The 19,560-nt window shown below is 43.0% G+C and overlaps 1 long non-coding RNA gene across 2 annotated transcripts; it reads right to left on the bottom strand.

The window, feature by feature from the left end:
* Nucleotides 1-240: 240 nt before the first annotated feature.
* LOC146403673 (uncharacterized) lies at nucleotides 241-18,791 on the bottom strand. 2 transcript variants are annotated; one of them, XR_014843365.1, is made up of 4 exons: nucleotides 18,702-18,770; nucleotides 9,926-10,022; nucleotides 8,058-8,364; nucleotides 241-5,351 (listed from the first exon to the last, which is right to left on the bottom strand). It is a non-coding gene; the product is annotated as an uncharacterized LOC146403673 (long non-coding RNA). The 2 variants fall into 2 exon arrangements; XR_014843364.1 differs by lacking the exon at nucleotides 9,926-10,022 and having other exon boundaries at nucleotides 241-5,505; nucleotides 18,702-18,791.
* Between the last annotated feature and the right edge of the window lie 769 nt (nucleotides 18,792-19,560).

Genomic DNA, 19,560 nt, shown 5'->3' with positions numbered 1-19,560 from the left:
ATTACTGACTGGTAGCCATGCATCCAAATGCTAATTTTTCTTAATTAAATATATGACAGATTTTTAAAATGACTTCTCTTTCTATTCTAATTAGGTGTTAGTAATTCTGCTTCCTCCGCTAATTACTACATATCTTCCTTCTGAAGACTATATATATAAAACTATATGTGTATTTATATGCACATAGGCATATATATGTGAACATATGTATGTGGGTATATATACATATACACACAAATATAAAATTGAAATTTTAATAACCTCCCTCTTGGAAGAATGCATCATTGATAAAAATATCCCTGCCTCGGGTTGGTGGTTTTCTGAGATTTCAATTTCAATAGCTTCTTCCATATTAGGTTGCTTTCATCTCAGAGGAAATAATTATATCCAGGTTTGGCTCTGTTCAATGGGGCATGACTGCACCAGAAGGGGTGTCTTCCTGAACAGAAAAAGAAAATTGAAAAGAAAAAAAAAAATGAAAGCCCAACACACCAAACTCCAAATTATCTAAATTCATTTTCAATGAAAAAGCTTGGTGGCTTGGTAGAGACTATGGCTTTTGAAGGAAAAAAATCCATCGAAAAATCCCACTTCCCATACTGTAAGGTTAGGAGAATAACTTGCACTTGGGGTGGGGGTGACGCTCCTTTTGACATGTAATAAAGCAGGTGGCCTCATTTGAATTTTCACATTAGGTGTCCTGGAACCATCTCTGAAATATGTTGGCTTTGCAAACTGTAACTCAGTCTTGGCTCTCTGACTCCAGGACTTACACAGCTTTTCATGCAGCAGAATTAGAGTCTGGATTAGTTGAAATGTCCAGCAGGAAGTTATTTGTTATCGTGTTGGGTTTCCTATTTGCCATAGAATATTAAATAGGTTTCTTGTTTTCCACAGAATATTAATAATCAGACTTGAAAGTGTGTAAGTGCCTTCCCTCCCAGCCAGCCTTTTCTCTTTGTCCTCTCATCCTGCTTTCCCACCACAAGGATCAACGGGGATGTTTCCATCCTACACTGGGGAGGGGGCTTCCAAATGGAACATCTGATACTGACTGGCTTGCACTTGAAGTCAGAGATAATCAGCCCAATTGTAGGCATTCCCAGCAAAGGTGTGATAAGGTCCTTGGAGAGTCAGTTGCATTCCTTTGTTCATTCCGCAGATAAATTTTGAAGGAACCTAAATGATACAACAGACATGGCCGCTGTCCTCATGGGGTACACAGTCAGCAGACAGAGATATTAAAGAATTAGAAAAACATTATTTAATTGAAAATTTGAGGAAGTGTTATGGAAGAGAAGTATAAGAGGCAATGAGAAAACATATCAGAGGGACTAAAAATATAGAGGCCCCGTACAGGCTAATAATTTGGTATGTTTTCAAACAGACTCATTCTCCTTTTATCTTATGAAGGCAGGAAGAAACTGATTTAAAAAAAAAATCACTTCCTTTTACTAAAGAACCAGAAAACAAGCTGTTTTTCAAGATACAAATAAGAATGAGGATGTGGACAGGCATGGTTTTATGAACATGCTTTTTGGGGTGATCTCAGATCTGCCACCAGCAGCCTGTGCAGAGTGTCAGATGCTCTGGGTCAGAAGAGTGCAGGTCTTCTAGCCACCTGCCTTCCATCTTTGTAGAGGCTGGTGTCCCAGTCCTAACGTCTGGGTTCTGGGTGCACAGTTTCTTCTTATACCATAGCTGGGGAGGTTCTAGAATGCTTCTAGGCATCTCGCACAACTTAATGACTTTCCCCTTTTTGTTCTTGCTGCATCCATTGGACCCATATGGCATTGCTAAGGATTCCCAGTAACTAGTGCACTGTAACTGGGTGAGATATTTGTGAGGATGGGCAGTGGTGGTGGCTGGAGTTCATCCTCATTAGCAGAGATAGGAGAGAAAAGGCAAGAATTAAAGAAATGCATTCTGTTACCGGCAGATGCCACCCCATTCATCACCCATGGGCCAGTGAAGAGTCGTAACTCGATTAACCAGCTGATGAAATGGGCATTTGTGGAAGAGTCTTGGAGAGCCTGAACTCATCACAGTCTAAAGGCTTCTTTCTTTTGCTCTGGTCACCCGTGTTCTCCAACAACACTGTTGTGCTGTGCCCTTGAGATCTTCTAATGCTCCAGTGTAGCCTCAGCTGGTGCCCAGACCCCCAGGGCTCTGGCAGCAAGCCGACTACAAGGCTGTGTATGGCTGAGAGTCACACAGTGCAGGTAGCTCTGGTACTCATCTGTGGGTACATTCTTTAGTGCTGTGTGTCATTTGATTCCTTTGAAGTGTGTTCCATGCTCACATATTACCTAATTACTCACTTGGTCAGGGAGTCCCTTATGGGTTGAGTCTGTGTTTCATTCACATGTATCCAAGACCCATAGTAAGTGTCCAATAAATGGTTGAAGAATAAAGAAAAATACCTCTGGCTGGCTCTCACTGGGCTCCACCAGACTCCGGAAGCTGGTGGGGAGTCTGTGTATCTGAAAAGAAAATATTGATAGTAGTAGATCCTGAATTTGGCTTTGCCTGGGAGAGGCGGATGGTACAAACAGAGGACACAGGCATGAAGTCCACAGCCTGTGTGTAGACAGACTTCCAAGCAACTTAATTTAAATTAATTAAAATTGTATCCCCAAATAGTTCCACCCACTAATTCACTTCCAGCGGAAGCAGAATTGGTATTTTTGCACATTTCTGGCAGAATATTTTCTATGTTTCCATAGTTCTTATTCTCATTTAAGTTTTCTTTTTGTAATTTCCCAAGACAGAAAGCATCTCGTGAAACATGTTAAAGGATCCAACACATAGATATTAAAATAAGTAATTTGCTCCCATCTCATGCCATGGATTATTGGGTTTCCAGATTTCAGCTGACTGTTGATAACATTCATCGCTTAAAAAACTTTGCATCACAGATGGGCTCAGCCCAGCAAGAAGTATTTGCTTCAGTTTATGCTCAAGGTATGATTGACTTGGCTGGAATCAAGACTGGCCTACGTGTTTTGTTAATTTACTGCAGAAACCTGAGTTACCTGTTTCCACAGTTCTCTATTTCAGTGATGTCCTAGAGTAAAGGTCAGCAAACTATGGTCCATGGGTCAAATCTAACTGGCCACTTGTTTTTGTAAATAAGTCTGTATTGACACCCACAGATAACCCTCATGCACTGATGTATCATCTCTGCTGGTGTTCATGATACAACAGCAGGATTGAGTAGACGTGACAGAGACTGTATGGCCCACAGAGCCGAAAATATTTGCTGAAAATATGCTGCTCACTATTCCAGAGCCCTGTATAAATTAGTGCTTGGTGCCTGCTCAGTCTGATGAGCTCACCTAATCTGATAGGGCAGGAACAAAGATGAGCTGGGTAAACATCCGAGGAAAGAGGCTGGAAAGCCCTTCGCTAGGGAGGAATCTGACGCATTTGAGGAAACAAAAGGAGGCTGCTAAGAGAAAGAAAGAGTTCACGGTCAGGCTGAAAAAGCCCACAAAACCTTGTAAACCATGATGAAGTTTCTTGATATTTTGACCATTTCAGACTTTCTTTCAGTGTCCAGGGGATGCACTAAAAATTCAAAGCAAACAAACTCCAGAGATGTGGTGTCTTTGTCGCTTCCACATCCTATTATATCCTTGAACTTGAAGCCCCGTCACTTAACCCCATGCCAAGGTGGCCGCTGATATTTTGGGATTCACCCACATTCCTCCAATGTCAGTTTAGCCTGACAGGTCTCCTCTTGTTATTCCTGCTATGAAACCACCCTCTGGCCCGTGGTGGAAACACACAGCTCAGGACCCAGACTTCTCTGAGGGCTGGTCAGCGCAGACTGGGCTAACAGCTTCTGGCTTCAAGCTTCCATGGACCTCGGACATGGTGCCAAACATGACTGGAGTGGGCGTGAGAGAGGAGAGGGCAGACCCACAAAGGCTGGGTCCTGCCGTGCCAGCTCCCATGCTCTGATGCGGCCAGGGTCCACTGAGCACAAAAGAAGCCTTTCTTCTGGTCTCCAATTTCTGGGAATTCAGCCTGAATAGAGGCTCCAGAACAGGAAAGAGTTGATAGTGAAGGTTTAAAATATGGGCTTTGAAATTAATTAGAAGGAGAATTGAATTTCCACTTTCAGGCTCATGAGCTGTGTGACATAAGGCAAGTGGCGGACTCTCTCTGAGGGATACTGGGGATAACACTCTTCCACTGGTAGAATTTTGATAATTTATGTGAGACGAGGCATGCAAAATTTGTGCAGAGCCTGGCTGCAAGACCAATGATTATTAATTAAAGATGATTTCACTGGGCTTTGGCTAGATTGTTTGCACATCTTTCTCCTCCTCTTCGAAAAGGACGCATATTACAAAGAATATTTGGTGGACTGGGCTGGCAGTGCAGCAGCATCACATGCTTGCACTGCGTGGCCCGGGATTACATCAGAGATATCATCCGTGCCTGTGCTTCCCAAAGCGCCTCCCCACGCCTTCAAATGAGGCCTCCTCCGTCTGGCACAAAGACCAAGAAAAGGTTCCCGTCCCTTGAGGTTGGAGAAGAAAGCAACTGCAAAGAAACAAGCTATTAATATTAATGCTCCAGGAAAAGGAGAAGAGCGAAAGGACACGGGCGCCCAGAAAGAATGACTCCATATGGCTTTGATGCGTTCCTTTCCACAGGACAGGAGCAGCGCGGAGAATACAGAATAGCGAGGAGGAGGGAAGGGCGGAGGCGGAGGTGGCCTGGCAGCATCTGAGAAATTACGTGAGCCGTGGGGAGTAGGTTCTGTCTAGACAAAAAGTCAGCCAGCCACGCTGCCATCTGCAACCATCAGAGAACCAGCCTGCAGGGGAAAGGGAGCCCCCGGGGTTACTGTTTGTTCCAATTAGTGGGTGTAGGGTATTGTCTGTAAAGGACTATTGTGTTCCACCTGGGGGCCACCTGGTGTTGTTGAGGCCCTTCCCAAGGGTCTCCTTTGTGTGGATATCTTCAGGCAAGGTTTTCTTCTCTTCTTGAGGTCCTACTGTACCTTTTAATTTCTCACATAGACGTATTGTCTAATATTTCAGAGCTCAGTCAGCAGTTTGACCTAGATGTAAATCCTGCCTGGTTCTTGCTCTGGCCTTGCCATGGTGGGCAAATTACTCCACCTCTAGGACCCTCTGTTTCCTCTTCTAAAATAACGTATGTAGTAGTGAGGAGGCAGTTTGTGTCCAGGCTCCAGCAGCCCCTGGTGTTACCCTGGAGCCTGTTCTCTTCCACTTCCCAGCCAAAGACAGCAGAGGGCAGGGTGGCGAAGGAGTGACAGCAGGTGGAAATGTCTTGGGATAATCTGTTACCAGCAGCAACAGGTGTCTCAGACTCTGTTGAAGGAAGCGAGTTTCCTTGGAATACTTGAGGTAAAGCCTCTATCCATTGAGTGAACTTTGACCCTTTTGCACAAGTAGGAACTGAGACTCTACCTCCCAAAAGTAATAAAGATCTCGACACACGAAGAAATATTTTAGGTTGAATCACCTGGGAGACATGACATTAAATTAAAAGAATTTAAGAATTGGTAATTATGTGACATACTAGAGGTACTAGCTTATACGATTGCTATGATAACCATATTATTATTATTTTAATAGTTTTATTTTTAAGTTTTATTGATGTATACTTGACTTACAAGGTTGTGATCATTTCTGCTGTACAACAAAGGGATTCAGTCGCACATACACACATATCCATTCTCTTTCAGATTCTTATCCCACACGGATGATCGCAGAATATTGGGCAGAGTTCACTGTGCTGTACAGCAGGTCCCTGTTGGCCAATCATTCCATCTACCTCAGTGTGCATGTGCCAGTCCCAACCCCCCAGTCCCTCCCTCCCCCCCCACCAGTATTATACTATATAAATGTATCTAATCCATATGTTGTATATCTTGGCTTTACTCAATGTAGTATGTCAGTTATATCTCAATTTTAAAAACACCTTAGAAAAGGCAAAGGAAAGGAGAATTAGATGAGAGCTTAGACTATGTCTGGCTAACTGTTTTCATTTCCTTCATGATAAGGAACTGTGGGTGAGTAGCAGAAACCCACCAAATAATGTCTATAGCCTATTGTACAGTATAAAATTTTAGTCTGTTGTCCAGTAAACCTTGTCTATTTGCCATGCTATACTGTGGCATTAGTCTTATTCATTTGTTTTTCTTTTGGTTGTCTTTGTAGAGCCTCAAGTTAGAGAACCCCTTAGGTATTAAACTCAGCTGGATGGACTCTACTTGAATATTGTTTTTATTTATTTATTTTTAGGGCTGAATATGGAAGTTCCCAGGCTAGGGGTTGAATCAGAGCTATAGCTGCTGGCCTCCTCCACAGCCACAGCAATGCAGGATCTGAGCCGTGTCTGCAGCTTACACCACAGCTCATGGCAATGCCAGATCTTTAACCCAGTGAGCAAGGCCAGGGGTGGAACCCGAAACCTCATCATTCCTAGTCGGATTCGTTTCCACTGGGCCACAACGGAACTTTTCTACCTGAATATTGTTGACAACATTCTGTTGCCCAGAGAGGGGAAAATCTTATTAGGCAAATCCTTTAAAGAATGAGTGATTAGGGAGTTCCCACTGTGGCTCAGCATTAATGAACCTCACTAGTATCCATAAGGATGTGGATTTTATCCCTGGCTTTGTTTAGTGGGTTAAGGATCCAGCATTGTCGGAGCTGTGGTGTAGGTTGCAGACGCAGCTTGGATCTAGCATTGCTGTGGCTGTGGTGTAGGCTAGAAGCTGCAGCTCCGATTCAACCCCTAGCCTGGGAACTTCCATATGCTGTGGGTGCACCCCTAAAAAGCCAAAAAAAAAAAAAAGAATGCAACATTAGAGAAAACATGTCCTTAAGCAGTCCTGGAATGGAGATGGTCCCTCTAAACATGTTATAAAGCCCCCAAAAATCTAAGAGAAAAGACTGGCAAATTTGACTACATAAAAATAGAACATTTCTGGAGTTCCCGTCGTGGCTCAGTGGTTAACGAATCTGACTAGGAACCATGAGGTTGCGGGTTTGATCCCTTGCCTCGCTCAGTGGGTTAAGGATCTGGCGTTGCCGTGAACTGTGGTGTAGGTTGAAGATGTGGCTCGGATCCCTTGTTGCTGTGGCTGTGGTGTAGGCCAGCAGCTGTGGCTCCGATTCAACCCCTAGCCTGGGAATCTCCATACGCTGCAGGAACTGCCCTAGAAAAGGCAAAAAGACCAAAAAAAAAAAAAAAAAAAAGAAAATAGAACATTTCTGCCCAAGAGAAAAAGCACTAAGAATGATATGTGAAGGACTTATTTTCTCAGTAGATAAAGAGCTATTACAAATCAATAAGAGACCATCTGGCCAAAAGAAACATGCACATGCAAAAACATGAATAGGCTGATTGATGAAAAAGAAGTAAAATTGGCTTATGAGCTTGGGGAAAAGATCTGCATCTCTCATAATTAAAGAAGTGAACGTTACAACGCCCATGAGAAGTTTGTCCAGGTTGGATTGGCAAATATCAGTTTGATGATCATCATATTGGTGAGATATGAAGAAATAAGTGTTTTCATCAATTGGTAGAGATTTTTGGAGGGCAATTTGATAGTAACTACCAAAGCTTTAATAAAAATAATTGGTCAAGGATTAGTATTTTAAATATGTTTAAAATAACTATTCTTACTGATATTCATCCACATATGGATATGTACATAGATTTTTTTGTAGTATATAAAATAATGCCAATGACTAGCCACAAACTAGCAAATGTATATAAGATTCCTATATATATTAGGACTTAATTGAATCCCAACACCTAGGAGTCTTGGGATTCAGCTAAATCAATTATGTCCTTTCATACTCATCTTTAACCTTTTTTTGGGGGTGGGGAGAGTGTAACACATATGGAAAGTGTACAAAATAGAATGCACAGCTCTGTGAATCACAACAAAATGAATATTGTATAACTGCTAATATGACCAAGAAATAGAACACAGTCTGTACTCTTTCTTTTGACCTACAAGCCGATGGATACTTTGTCATTCAGAGCCTCTGTTTCCTTACCTGTGAATTAGAACATTGAAAACATCCGAACACCATTGTTCTCTCCTGTCTGACGATGTGCTTGTGAGAATCACATGGTTAATGTTACTATTGTTCTTGTGACAGCTCTGCAAGTGGGGGTGAGGGTGGCCCTTCAGTTTGATTGATGTATGAGGCCTGCAGGGGCGTCGTGCTCGAGGTCATCCCCGTGGCCGTCACTGCCTTGGGAAGACAGGATGTGGGGAAAAGAGTGGCATCATGAATGAGCAATCTGCGAGTCGGCATTCTTCCAGGGATTTTGACACGAAGCCATCCAGTCCAGCCTGCCCTGCGAATAAACAAGCTTCCTCATTTCTCTGAATCTGTGACTTCTGACAGGGCACTGCAGGGATGGAGCTGTGCAAGCTTTTGGGGCCAGGCTCTTGTGGGAACTTTCAGTAATTGGAAGGGACATGAAGCACTGTGTGTGCCCTGCTGGTTTTCATTCCAGCTGCTTGACCTCGGACAGGTCACTTCACCTCATGAGCCTGAGTTACCTATGCACTGAGGATGTGCCTAATCCTCACCTCACAGGGTGCCCTGAGGGGCCCTCTGAGATCATCCATATGGAGTGTCCAGCTAGGTGCCTCACCTGGCCAGTGCTCAGAACCGTTTGCTGAGTAACCAGCAGTCTCAGAATGCCGAACTGGATCATCATGCTGCCGGAGACTGCAGCCTGTGGGCCTATGTTTCTTAGGGGTGAAGACAGGCAGACTAATATGAACCTGGGGAGTGGGGCAATGGTTTTCTGGTTGGTGTAGCGCCCAGAGAGCTTTCTATTGCTCCTAAGTAGGTCTTTCTTATTCAACAACAGAATTCCTATAGGCCCTAGACTGACACATGGGGCTTGCGGTGGGAAGACAGGGATACGTTAGACTTAGACAGAAGGAATGAGAGTAGGGAAAGTGTGCTTAGGCTTTATGTTTATGTGGGGAGGATGTGGAGAGCAGAGAGAGAGAGAAAGAGGCAGGGGAGAAATGTTTAAGGCATGCCTGTGACTTTGGGACCAGAAAGACTGGGATGGAATGTCCTTTAAGAGAAACATGAGAAGTCAGGACAGGACATATGCGGTCTTAACTGGAAGCCTTTGATGCCAGCCTAGGCATTTAGAATTGATATGCTATGTAGTGGAGAAGAGCCGCTGAAAGTTCTTAAACAGAATTGTGACAGGTCTCAAGTATAGGAGGTAAAACTGAATTAGTAAATTAGTTAGGAAACAGGATAGTTATTATCTACAACTAAAGCATTATTATGTTCAACTCAAGAACAGTCCCCTGGCACAGAGCCTCCCGTTCTCAACATATGCCTGCTGAATTTTTATTTTGCGTATAAAATTGTCGTAGCCCAGATGTCTTTGGCCTCCCTAGCTTTTTCATATAAAATGATGTAGCATTTTATTTAAATCCGATTTAAATGAATTTAAATCTTTCTCTTGCACAAACCCAGTCTAAGGGGTGAGATGAGGTTCGACTTCATGGCGACCTCCTCCTCTTTGTCCCTCCTGCCCTCAAGTGGGCAAACGGATCCTGGGTTAAGCGCCACTTTTGGTTCCTCTGGTTCTTTCTCTGATGCCAGCTATCACCATGTCCCATCCCTCCAGGCCTCCCAGGGTTCTACAGCAAGTATGGTGCAAGGCTCTACTGTGGAAAGAATGAAATGTCATGAAGCCAGTATCATGGAATTGCAGCTCTTACACAGGTGTCTGCCTTTACAAAACATCCGTGAGGTCCCCTCTACCATGGGCACAGTCTTGTCATAGGAACTGATGAGCAAGAGAGAAGGATGGATGAAACGCAACCCAGTCTATCTGCCTCAAGTCATTGACATTTTATTCACAGTATCCTCATTACCTTTGGATGCTTTTCTTGTCCTTTACGCTTTTTTTTCTATCACTACAGAAGTGAACTGTGTTGGTTGCCCCATGTCATTTGTAGAGAACTATGGAAGCTAATTAAAAACAAAACCAAAAGCCACAGATGTAATTATTATATAATGAGGTAAGAATAACATTATCTGATGCTATTACATATACCAAGAGTGAATTTTAATTAGAACCCCAGGTGGTTACTGACAAATCAAGTATAAAGAAATTTTACCATGACTGCCTATTTGCAAAATAATTATGCATCACAATTATTGCTTGAGTGTAAACCAGATTCTTTGGGAATACTTCTTAAAAGGAAGACTGTTCTTTGGTCTTGGCCTGTGCAAAACAAATAAATAAGCACACATGCCTTATCAAGACCAGTTTCCACAATCTGCTATTGCAGGCATGTAAGATTTAGGACCATCTGAAACATGTAATCATCTAGTACCAAAGATGAGATTCATTCTTTCTAGTTTCTATAAAGTATAAATATGAGATGTATCTGTAATGGCAATGAAATAAATATTTTAAAGCATCTACCCCTGTTCTTACACGTAATTTATAATACTATTTTATGACTCTGTGTGTGTATGTGTGTGTGTATAAAATACACAATTCATTCCACTGCAGTATATCAAAATAACCGTAATATACTTTTACATATTGTGAAATGGTGCTGGGCAACTGGTAAATCTTTTTAGTAAGTAATCCCTAAAGATCCTTTCTGGAACCTAAGCCATGCGTTGTTTCCATCTTGTGGACAGGTGACTGGGACAGGGCAAAATAGTCAGTAGGGTAGGGGGCAGGCAGGCAGGTTAAACTTTCTTAACGGAGGCTGGTTGGAATGCTGTGTTACAGAAGACGCTGGAGCCCTGCCCTGGCCCTGTGGAAGGTGTGCCATTGGTGGCTGGTGGATGCTTAATGTCCTCTGTGGTGATGAAGGTGCTGTGGGGGTGACGGTGGTGTGCATGTATAATCAGTTCCCTGTTTTGTGCCTAATGGAAACACTTACTAGATCGGAATCCAGATTTCTGTGTCCTAACTTCAACTACCTGTTACCCCAGCAACTAATTTGTTGTGTGACCTTGGGAAAGCCCTTTAACTTCTCTGAATTAGAGCGCCTCTTTGTTTCACATGAGAACAGTGATACCAACTCGATCCTCCTAGTGTAGGTGAGACCACAATAGGACAATCAGTTTAAAACTAGTATATTTTTAGTGTGTTAAAAATTGACGCCATTCATATATGCTCCGACTTCTTTTTTATATCCAGCGTGACATTTAGATAAGATAACGCAACACAGTGGACCCAAGAGAAGGGGTGGGGAGTACGACTCTAATCAGCTCTTTTATAACTTGCATTTAAAAACCAATCAACAAATAAAACCAACCAAACAAGTATAAAGATAAATTGCTGTTCATAAAAATATTTATTTATCCCTACTATGTGCCCATCTCTATTGCAGATGTTTGAAGTGCTTCAGTGACAGAAAGTCCTATTCTTGTGCAGTTTACATGACAGTGTGGAGACACAGACAGTGCACATAAACATAAAATTATAAATACGTGGATAAGTAAAAAATAAATTACTGCATAGATAGATAAAATTATAGTAAAGGAATGAAGTGGCATTTGAAGTGTCAGGTGGCGCTAAAGGCCATGCAGCATAAATACAGCAGAGTTGGGGAGAGAGCGCGCGTGCTGGCAGGGAGAGGGCTGTTTCAGATGAGGTGGTGGAAGGGTCTCAGGGTCCACATTTGAGCCCAGGAATGGATGTCATCAGGGAGTGGCCTGCGTGGCTCTCTGGGGGAAAGCTGATCCAGGCAGAGGGACAGCAAATGTCAAGATTGTGTTTCATGGGTTCAAGGACCAGCAATGAAGCTAATATGGCTTTTCCATTTCTGTCTGCATTTCCGTTGGAGTTATTTTTTTTAATTTTTTTAGGGCCTCGCCTACAGCTCATGGAGGTTCCCAGGCTAGGAGTCCAGTTGGAGCTGCTGCTGCCGAACTTCACCAGAGCCACAGCAATGTGGGATCCGAGTCACATCTGTGACCTACACCACAGCTGGAGGCAATGCCAGATCCTTAACCCACTGAGCGAGGCCAGTGGATGCTAGTCAGGTTTGCTAACTGCTGAGCCATGACGGGAAATCCAGAGTTAATTTTTGAGGTGTAGCTTTGGCAAATAACCATGTTATTTCAGGGGCCAGAAAAAGTCGCGTGCTGATGCTTACTGTCCTGGCTCTGTGCACAGGATCTGACATCTCTTATTACCATCGGCCCTTGGTTTTCCACCTTTGCCAGTGGTGTTACTCTTGCCCTGTAAGTAAATAGATTTTTTTTTTCTTGCAGGAAATAAGTATTTTACTGTTACACAGCCTGATTTATTGCGGTAGTAGAAACAAACCAGGAGCGTTGCTTAAAGGGTGCAATCTGTCAAGCAGTTGACTCCTACAGGGCAGCTGCTTCTGCAGGGCTGTGGAAAGCCTATTCTATTCCTCCCTCTGCTTCTTCCTCCTCCTGCTCTTCCTGGGCAGTGCTTCTCACCCAGCTGCTCCATTTATAAGACCACCCACTCTTCGTTGCTTTTCCAAATGAGCTAACAGTGTTCTATACAGTTTAAACAATTTGCTAAATTCTCTTGGTCCTTACAAGGGTGTAATATTAAACATATCACATAAGATTGAGACAAAGAAAAGTACAGAAAGTGCTTAGCACAGTGCCTGGTATGGGAGAGATTCCTCAAAGTGGTAGCTGTTATTATCACACCATTACTGTGTTTGGTCCTCCTAAAAACCCTATGAAAGGGGCATTATAATCCTCAATTTATGAACTCAGACAGTATGAAGTTAAGACAGCTTAACTTTCAGTCCAAGTTAGAGTTTAAATCTCAATCTACCTGATGCCAAAGCCTGCATTCTTTTCCTTTCCATGCTGCTGCTCTGCATGCATGTTCCTTGTATCTATAAAATGGAAATAATAAATATACGAGTGGACTATATATGTATATTTATATACATGCATACATATATATACACATATCTCACAAAGGTGTTTTCAAGATTAAATTAACTGAATTTGTATTTTTGTAAAGTATATAAAGTTGATATTTAACACATTGTTTTGTAAAAGAATGTATATATATAGGGGTGTGTGTGTGTGTGTGTGTGTTTGTATTCGAGATGGCATTATTCAAGTAAAATTAGGACAGTGTTATCATTAATTTAATAATTATTCATCTGAATTCTATCCTCAGACTGTTGGAGCCCCTGACTGGGAATTGATATCTGAGAATGGAGGGTCTAACTTGTGATTGCTGGGTGTTGGGTATGGCCTGGCATTCTCATCCCTCTGCTGGAATACTTTTGAGGCAGGCATTGTACACAATTCCCCATATATTCCTGGAGGAAGGCGGTTCTGGTTGTGTCCTGTGGTGACTGAACGAGTAACTGGCTCCGTGTTGTCTGCCTTCCCCTTCCTGTGTCTTGCTGCCCTTGCTCTGCCAGGATCTCTGTGCCTCCAGAATAAACTGCATGCCCCAGCTTCTCTCCTCAGGGCTTGCTCCTGTAGGGATCCAACTTGAAAAATGAGCCGGAGGGCACAGGTGTTAGAGGCTCTTTTTTTTTTTTTTTTTTTTTTTTTTTGTCTTTTGTCTTTTTGTCTTTTGTTGTTGTTGTTGTTGTTGTTGCTATTTCTTGGGCCACTCCCGCCGCATATGGAGGTTCCCAGGCTAGGGGTTGAATCGGAGCTGTAGCCACCGGCCTACGCCAGAGCCACAGCAACTTGGGATCCGAGCCGCGTCTGCAACCTACATCACAGCTCACAGCAACGCCGGATCGTTAACCCACTGAGCAAGGGCAGGGACCGAACCCGCAACCTCATGGTTCCTAGTCGGATTCGTTAACCACTGTGCCACGACGGGAACTCCGAGGCTGTCTCTTAAGACCTGTCCGTGCCACACACAAAGTAAGTCTCCTCTGTTATTACAGCATCCAGCCAAGCTCTCTAGATAGGAAACCAAATAGAAATGCAAAACCAAAGACCTGGAGGTAGTTAGTAATAAACAAGACCCGTCACCCTTTGGCTTGTGGACTACAGTTTGCCTGCTTCTGCTTTAGATCCTACCTCCCACTTTCCTGTGCTTAGTATTCTCCTTTCGTTTGCTTATTTTCACTCCTTCTTCCTTGGCCTTCCCCGCTCCATTCTGCCCTTCCTTCTCGTGCATTTGTGTGTTTTCTGCTCGTACTGAGGTTCAGCCCAGAGTTTCTTCCTCTGGAACTTCCTCTTTGACCCGCCAGGCTGGGTTAGGGGCTTCCTACCCAGGCTCCTCTAGTAGCTAGTGCTTACCTTTGTCTTAGTACTTAAGACTCTGATGATTTTTATATTTACATTTTATTTACTGAGATCCCTTCCGTTATGACAAAAACCTCTCAGAGTAGCTTCAATGCAAAAAAAAAAAAAAAAGACATTAATTGGCTTCAAAATTCCGTTTCAAATATAAACCTGAAGCACTTTTATTTTCCCTGAAAACTGTTAGCAGTGTGTTCTGTGGAAGCCCCTTTCCTTAAGGGCGTGGTGACTTATGTCTCTATTTGCCTGGGAATATTCTGGTTTACACCTTTGTCCTCAAGCAATTAGAAACGGTGCCCCCTTTGACTTTCATTAGTGTCCTGGAATTTGCAATAAATTATATAGTCACCTACCTAATGACATCCTAGTCAGATTCAAAACATCTTGGTCACTTTCAAGGGCTAATATTTAGTCCTTTTTGTTCTAAAACTCTTATCTCTTGTTTTCTCTCAGACCCTTCCCCCACCCCCCAGCATAGGTGAGTCTGTATCCCCATTGAGGGCTGAAGTTCACTCATTACTTTTCTTTATGCTCATTTCTTTGCCAAGTCCATTCTTTGATGGTCTTCAGAATGGGAAAGAGAGAGACAAAAGAGGTATTTCCTTAAATGATTGTTCATGGATGGCTTTTCCTGGCCTTTCCCTTTTGGTTATAGCTGTCATTCTGATCTTAAGTCATCTCTATGTCACAGGAATCCAGATGTTGGCTGTCTTGTGGGGGGTACCTCTGGATTATACTTTGGGGAAGATCCCAGAGGCCTCCATCTTGCACAGTCAGCTTCCTTGAGAGAAGACTGGTTGAGGCTCATCCTCTTCCCACATCAGCCAGCTTCATGGGCAGTCAACTCACAGCCCTTCCTGCTGGGTTCTTTAGCCTAGTGTGCAGCCTTCTTGGGGGATACTAGTGAGATGACAGCCTTCCCAGATGATTTCTGTCATGCTAGCTCTACCCATGGAACTGTCCTCTCCCCCTGCCAAACAGAGGTGGTTTCACAGGTCTCCTCTTTCTTCACATCCCAACAGCAGTGGCCTTTTTGCCAGTTCAGTGGTGCAGAAACTTTCATAAAACAGATGGTCACCAGCTCCTGAATAGTGATCGTGGGAACATCATGTTTTGTGGAACTACGTCTTACTGGAAAAAGGTTAGGGGCTGAGATAAGTTGAAGGTTCTCCTCCATGGCCGAGGTGGTTGTAGAAATAAGAAACGGTTGGTTTTCTCACAAATTCTCTCTTCCTTTAAAAGGCAAACTCCTTTCCTGTCCCTAATCCCTCTCTGACGTCTTGAGGAAAGTAGAAGAGTATTATAAAAGGGGCATTTTATAGCCCCATCCTTCTAGATGGTTGTGGAAAAACTTAACAGGTTTTGTTATGGTTTTTCAGCTGTTGATTTTATCGCAATTTGTGGAATATTGAAATAGCTCTCACTAAGTACTTAAAACTACCATGTTACAAACCCAAAGCATTGACAGGCCACCCCAAAGCTGGCTTCCAGCAAGGATGTGACAAGGGATTTGTTTGTTGGCCTCAGGACCTTCCCATCCCTTACGTCTCTTCCTTTGTGTTGATGCCATTCTTTTTGTTTGTTTGCTTGTTTGTGGTGAGGACACTTAAAATTTAACCTCTTAGCAAGTTTCAAGTGTATAGTACAGTATTTTTTTTTTTTTTTTTTGTCTTTTGTCTTTTTGTTGTTGTTGTTGTTGCTATTTCTTGGGCCGCTCCTGCAGCATATGGAGGTTCCCAGGCTAGGGGTTGAATCGGAGCTGTAGCCACCAGCCTACGCCAGAGCCACAGCAATTTGGGATCCGAGCGCGTCTGCAACCTACACCACAGCTCACGGCAACGCCGGATCGTTAACCCACTGAGCAAGGGCAGGGACCGAACCCGCAACCTCATGGTTCCTAGTTGGATTCGTTAACCACTGTGCCATGATGGGAACTCCTATAGTACAGTATTGTTAATTATAGTCACATTGCTGTTCTTATATCACCGGAACTTACTCTTCTTGCATAACTGAAATTTTATACCCTTTGGTATTGGTCTCATTCTGTACCTGGGCTCCTAAGCTTCCTCCATGTAGTAGGGGGGGGAAAGTACATGACTGATGGCTGTTCCAGGCTTAATGTTATTGCATTTGTCAACCTGAAAAAAAGACAATCTTCTCTTTCATTTTTTATCTGTATCTATATATATCTCTATGTATCTGTCACATATGCATATATTTATATATATTCACAATTTTCCCTGAGAAGTTATTATACACACACACACACACACACACACACATATAATGTAACAGATAATACTATAATAATCTGTTTTTCCTGGGAGTTATGTATGTCCTGCTTATGTCATAAGTTTATGCTTTGGGCCAAACAGTGTGGACAGGGAATTGAGATGCTTACTAGCTAGACCCAGGCCATGGCTTTATTTCCTTGACAGTAGTAGGGGGATTGCTCTGATTAGAAGCCCTCCATGTCCACCAAGAACCACATGGATTCTTCAGTGGGGAAGTAGTAATGGCTACAGGTGAAAGAGTAGCAGGGGCAGCTACCTGAAGAGGAATAAAAGAGAATAAGGCATCCCAGTTTAATCCAACCTAGACCAGCCAGTCACTTGCAAATCCATGAACTGGTTACAGATCCATGAGTAAACCTAGCTGAGAACAGTGAACATCAGAACAGCTGCCCAACTGAGCCCAACTTAATTTTCTTTCCTCCCATAGAATTATGGGCTGAGTAGCCTCTTTGTTTTGGAATGGCATATTACTCAGCAATAGCTAACTAATACATGTGTGGAGGAGTTATTTCACAGATGTGTTGCCAAATCTTGAACAATGCATACTTTTTGCCACTACTGCACACACACACACACTCACTCACTCACATCACATATTATTGTAGCAAAACCTGTCCCAAAGTTTTAGGCTAAGTAGGTTGTGGAATAAGGCATAGAGAGGGTTGTAACTTGAAACTTGAGGCAAGAGGAATAATATAAACATTTGGCACCAAAGAAAGAGTGCAGACTTCCTAGAACCTGCACAGAACTTTTGCTCATGGGTAGAAAAGAGAACATGGTCAGATTAGTAAAAAGTTCTGCTAAAGTAATGACATAGTGCTGAAAGGTGATCAAGTGAATAGTGCAGACATATGGAACTTTCCATAGGCTCATAGAAATCCCAGAGATTGTTGGGTTGAGGTCAATGCCTTGATTGCAGCCTTGAGAGAACTTGAGCAGAGGACTCAGATAAGTTGTGCCCTGACTCTTGACCCAGAGTAACCATAAATTTTTTAATAGGTATTGTTTTAAGGCTTCTAATTTTGTGATAATTTGTTACACAGCTATAGAAAATTAATACAGAGAAAGAAAGGTTCACCATTAATCATCGTGGATTAAAATGTGAGGTCTGTCTGTCTCACATGACGGTTAACTGCTTAAGCTCTGGTATTAAATGCAGGTTCTGTCGCTTATTCACTACATGACTTTGGGTGATATACCTCCATTTTTTTTCGATCTGTAAAATGGTAATAATGATGCCATGGTAATGTAGCGTTAAATATAATAATCCATGCATGATGCTCAGTATTGTGCTTATGCCGTAATGGGCATCTAGTAAACATTAGCTTTCATATTTAGCTGAAATCACTGTTGTATTGGTAGCACATAGCATAGTACATATCTTTATATGCACTCACTGTGTATCTGTAGAAAGCAAGGGATGGATGGGTGAGTGAATGACGTAAAGGATGTCTGGAGAGATGGATAGATGGTAACTTACGTCAATTTACATTTCTTTAAAAACATCGCTGCTCTTTACATTTAAGCCCATCCTTGTTATGGGTTAAATAGACAACAGATGGCAGACTTACACAACACGGGTCTTGCTTTCCAGCAGCCAAGACAAGAGCAGACTCAGGTGCTCAGATGCAGTGCCTGGCAACTCCCACAGGGACCGAATCTTCAAAGTGCCAGGCTAGGAGGCACTTAGAATTTATCCTCCCTTTCGGTCCTCTTTGTTTACACTTGCGTTGTTCTCTTGCTGCACTTCAACCTCCCTGGTTAACTGGAAACTCCCATTTCCCTTATCTCCCCTGACCTGCCCCTGCACCCCCAAGACACTGTTCCTCTAAGCTACATGGAACAGATAAACTTGCTGGGCAATAATAGGCACAGATTAACTGCAAGAAGTATAATTATTTCACCCTGATGCCATAGGAGAAGGGGCAAACACAAAGAATGTTTGCAGTGCTGAGTTTAAACTCTGAGAACGTATTCAGAATATGAACCAGTGAAGCAATGCCTGTTTAATAAATACTAAGACTTGGTGGACATCAGAGTCTCCATGCTTCAGGACATACAGAGAGTTCTGGATCTCTGTGAACTTTTGTTTTAATGAAGCACAACTTTTACTTACATATGAGAGGCTGATGTGCAGCTTTGGAGTGGTGAGAAGGTGCAGAGTTGGAGTCTGAAGACCTGGCTTAGAATCCCAGCTCCAGTTCTCACTCAGTGTAAGCTGGGAAAATCACAGACTGTTTCCTCATAATACGATGTTACTATGACACGTGGCAAATGGAGTGACATGCAAAAATGAAGATAAAAGTGCTCTGAAGACTTTTTAAAAGTTGACTTTTGCTGAATTTTTTTCTCTTTCTAGGACTCAGTTTCCTTAATTGTAAAATTTGGAGATTGGTCCAACCCAGCGGTTTTCAAACTGGGCTCTAACTAGGGGGTTACTCCGGATGACTGTGGGGAGGAATGAGGGTGCTGCTGAGGAGGCTAGACACTGCTCCCCCCCAAGTTTGCAATGAAGGAAGCTGAGCTCACTTGGATCTACTTTACATAATGGGCGTCTCAATAAGATTTATTTTGCAGAAAATGAAAGGAAGGAAGGGAGGAAGGAAGAAAGGAGGGAGAAAGAGAGGAAGAAAGAAAGGAAAGAAAGAGGAAGGAAGGGAGGGAGGGAGGGAGCAAGGAAGGAAGTCGAAAAAGAAGGAAAGAAAGAGGAAGGAAGGACAGAAGGAAGGAGGGAAGTTGAAAGGAAGAAGGAAGGAAGGGCATTACTGCACTTGATAGTGGCCAGGTTCCCATGGCAGTTGCCTTAGCACAGTCTTCCACAGGCCCCAGGATGTTCACGGCTGGATCGGGGAGACACAGGAAGCTGTGTAACAGACAAAGACGACCACCCTGCAGCACCAAGGCTGTGCAAGTGGGGAGTTAGGAGACATGGGCTCTGCCTTGCTGTTGGCTACCCTCACTGCCATATTGCCCAC

Source organism: Sus scrofa, chromosome 4, assembly GCF_054392235.1.
Source record: "Sus scrofa isolate SSC_HxYL_T2T_F1_AM1 chromosome 4, Sscrofa_HxYL_maternal_Yorkshire_Landrace_v2.0, whole genome shotgun sequence".
Taxonomy (NCBI): domain Eukaryota; kingdom Metazoa; phylum Chordata; class Mammalia; order Artiodactyla; family Suidae; genus Sus; species Sus scrofa.
Note: the sequence above shows the minus strand (reverse complement) of the source record. Positions and strands in the feature narration are given on the sequence as shown.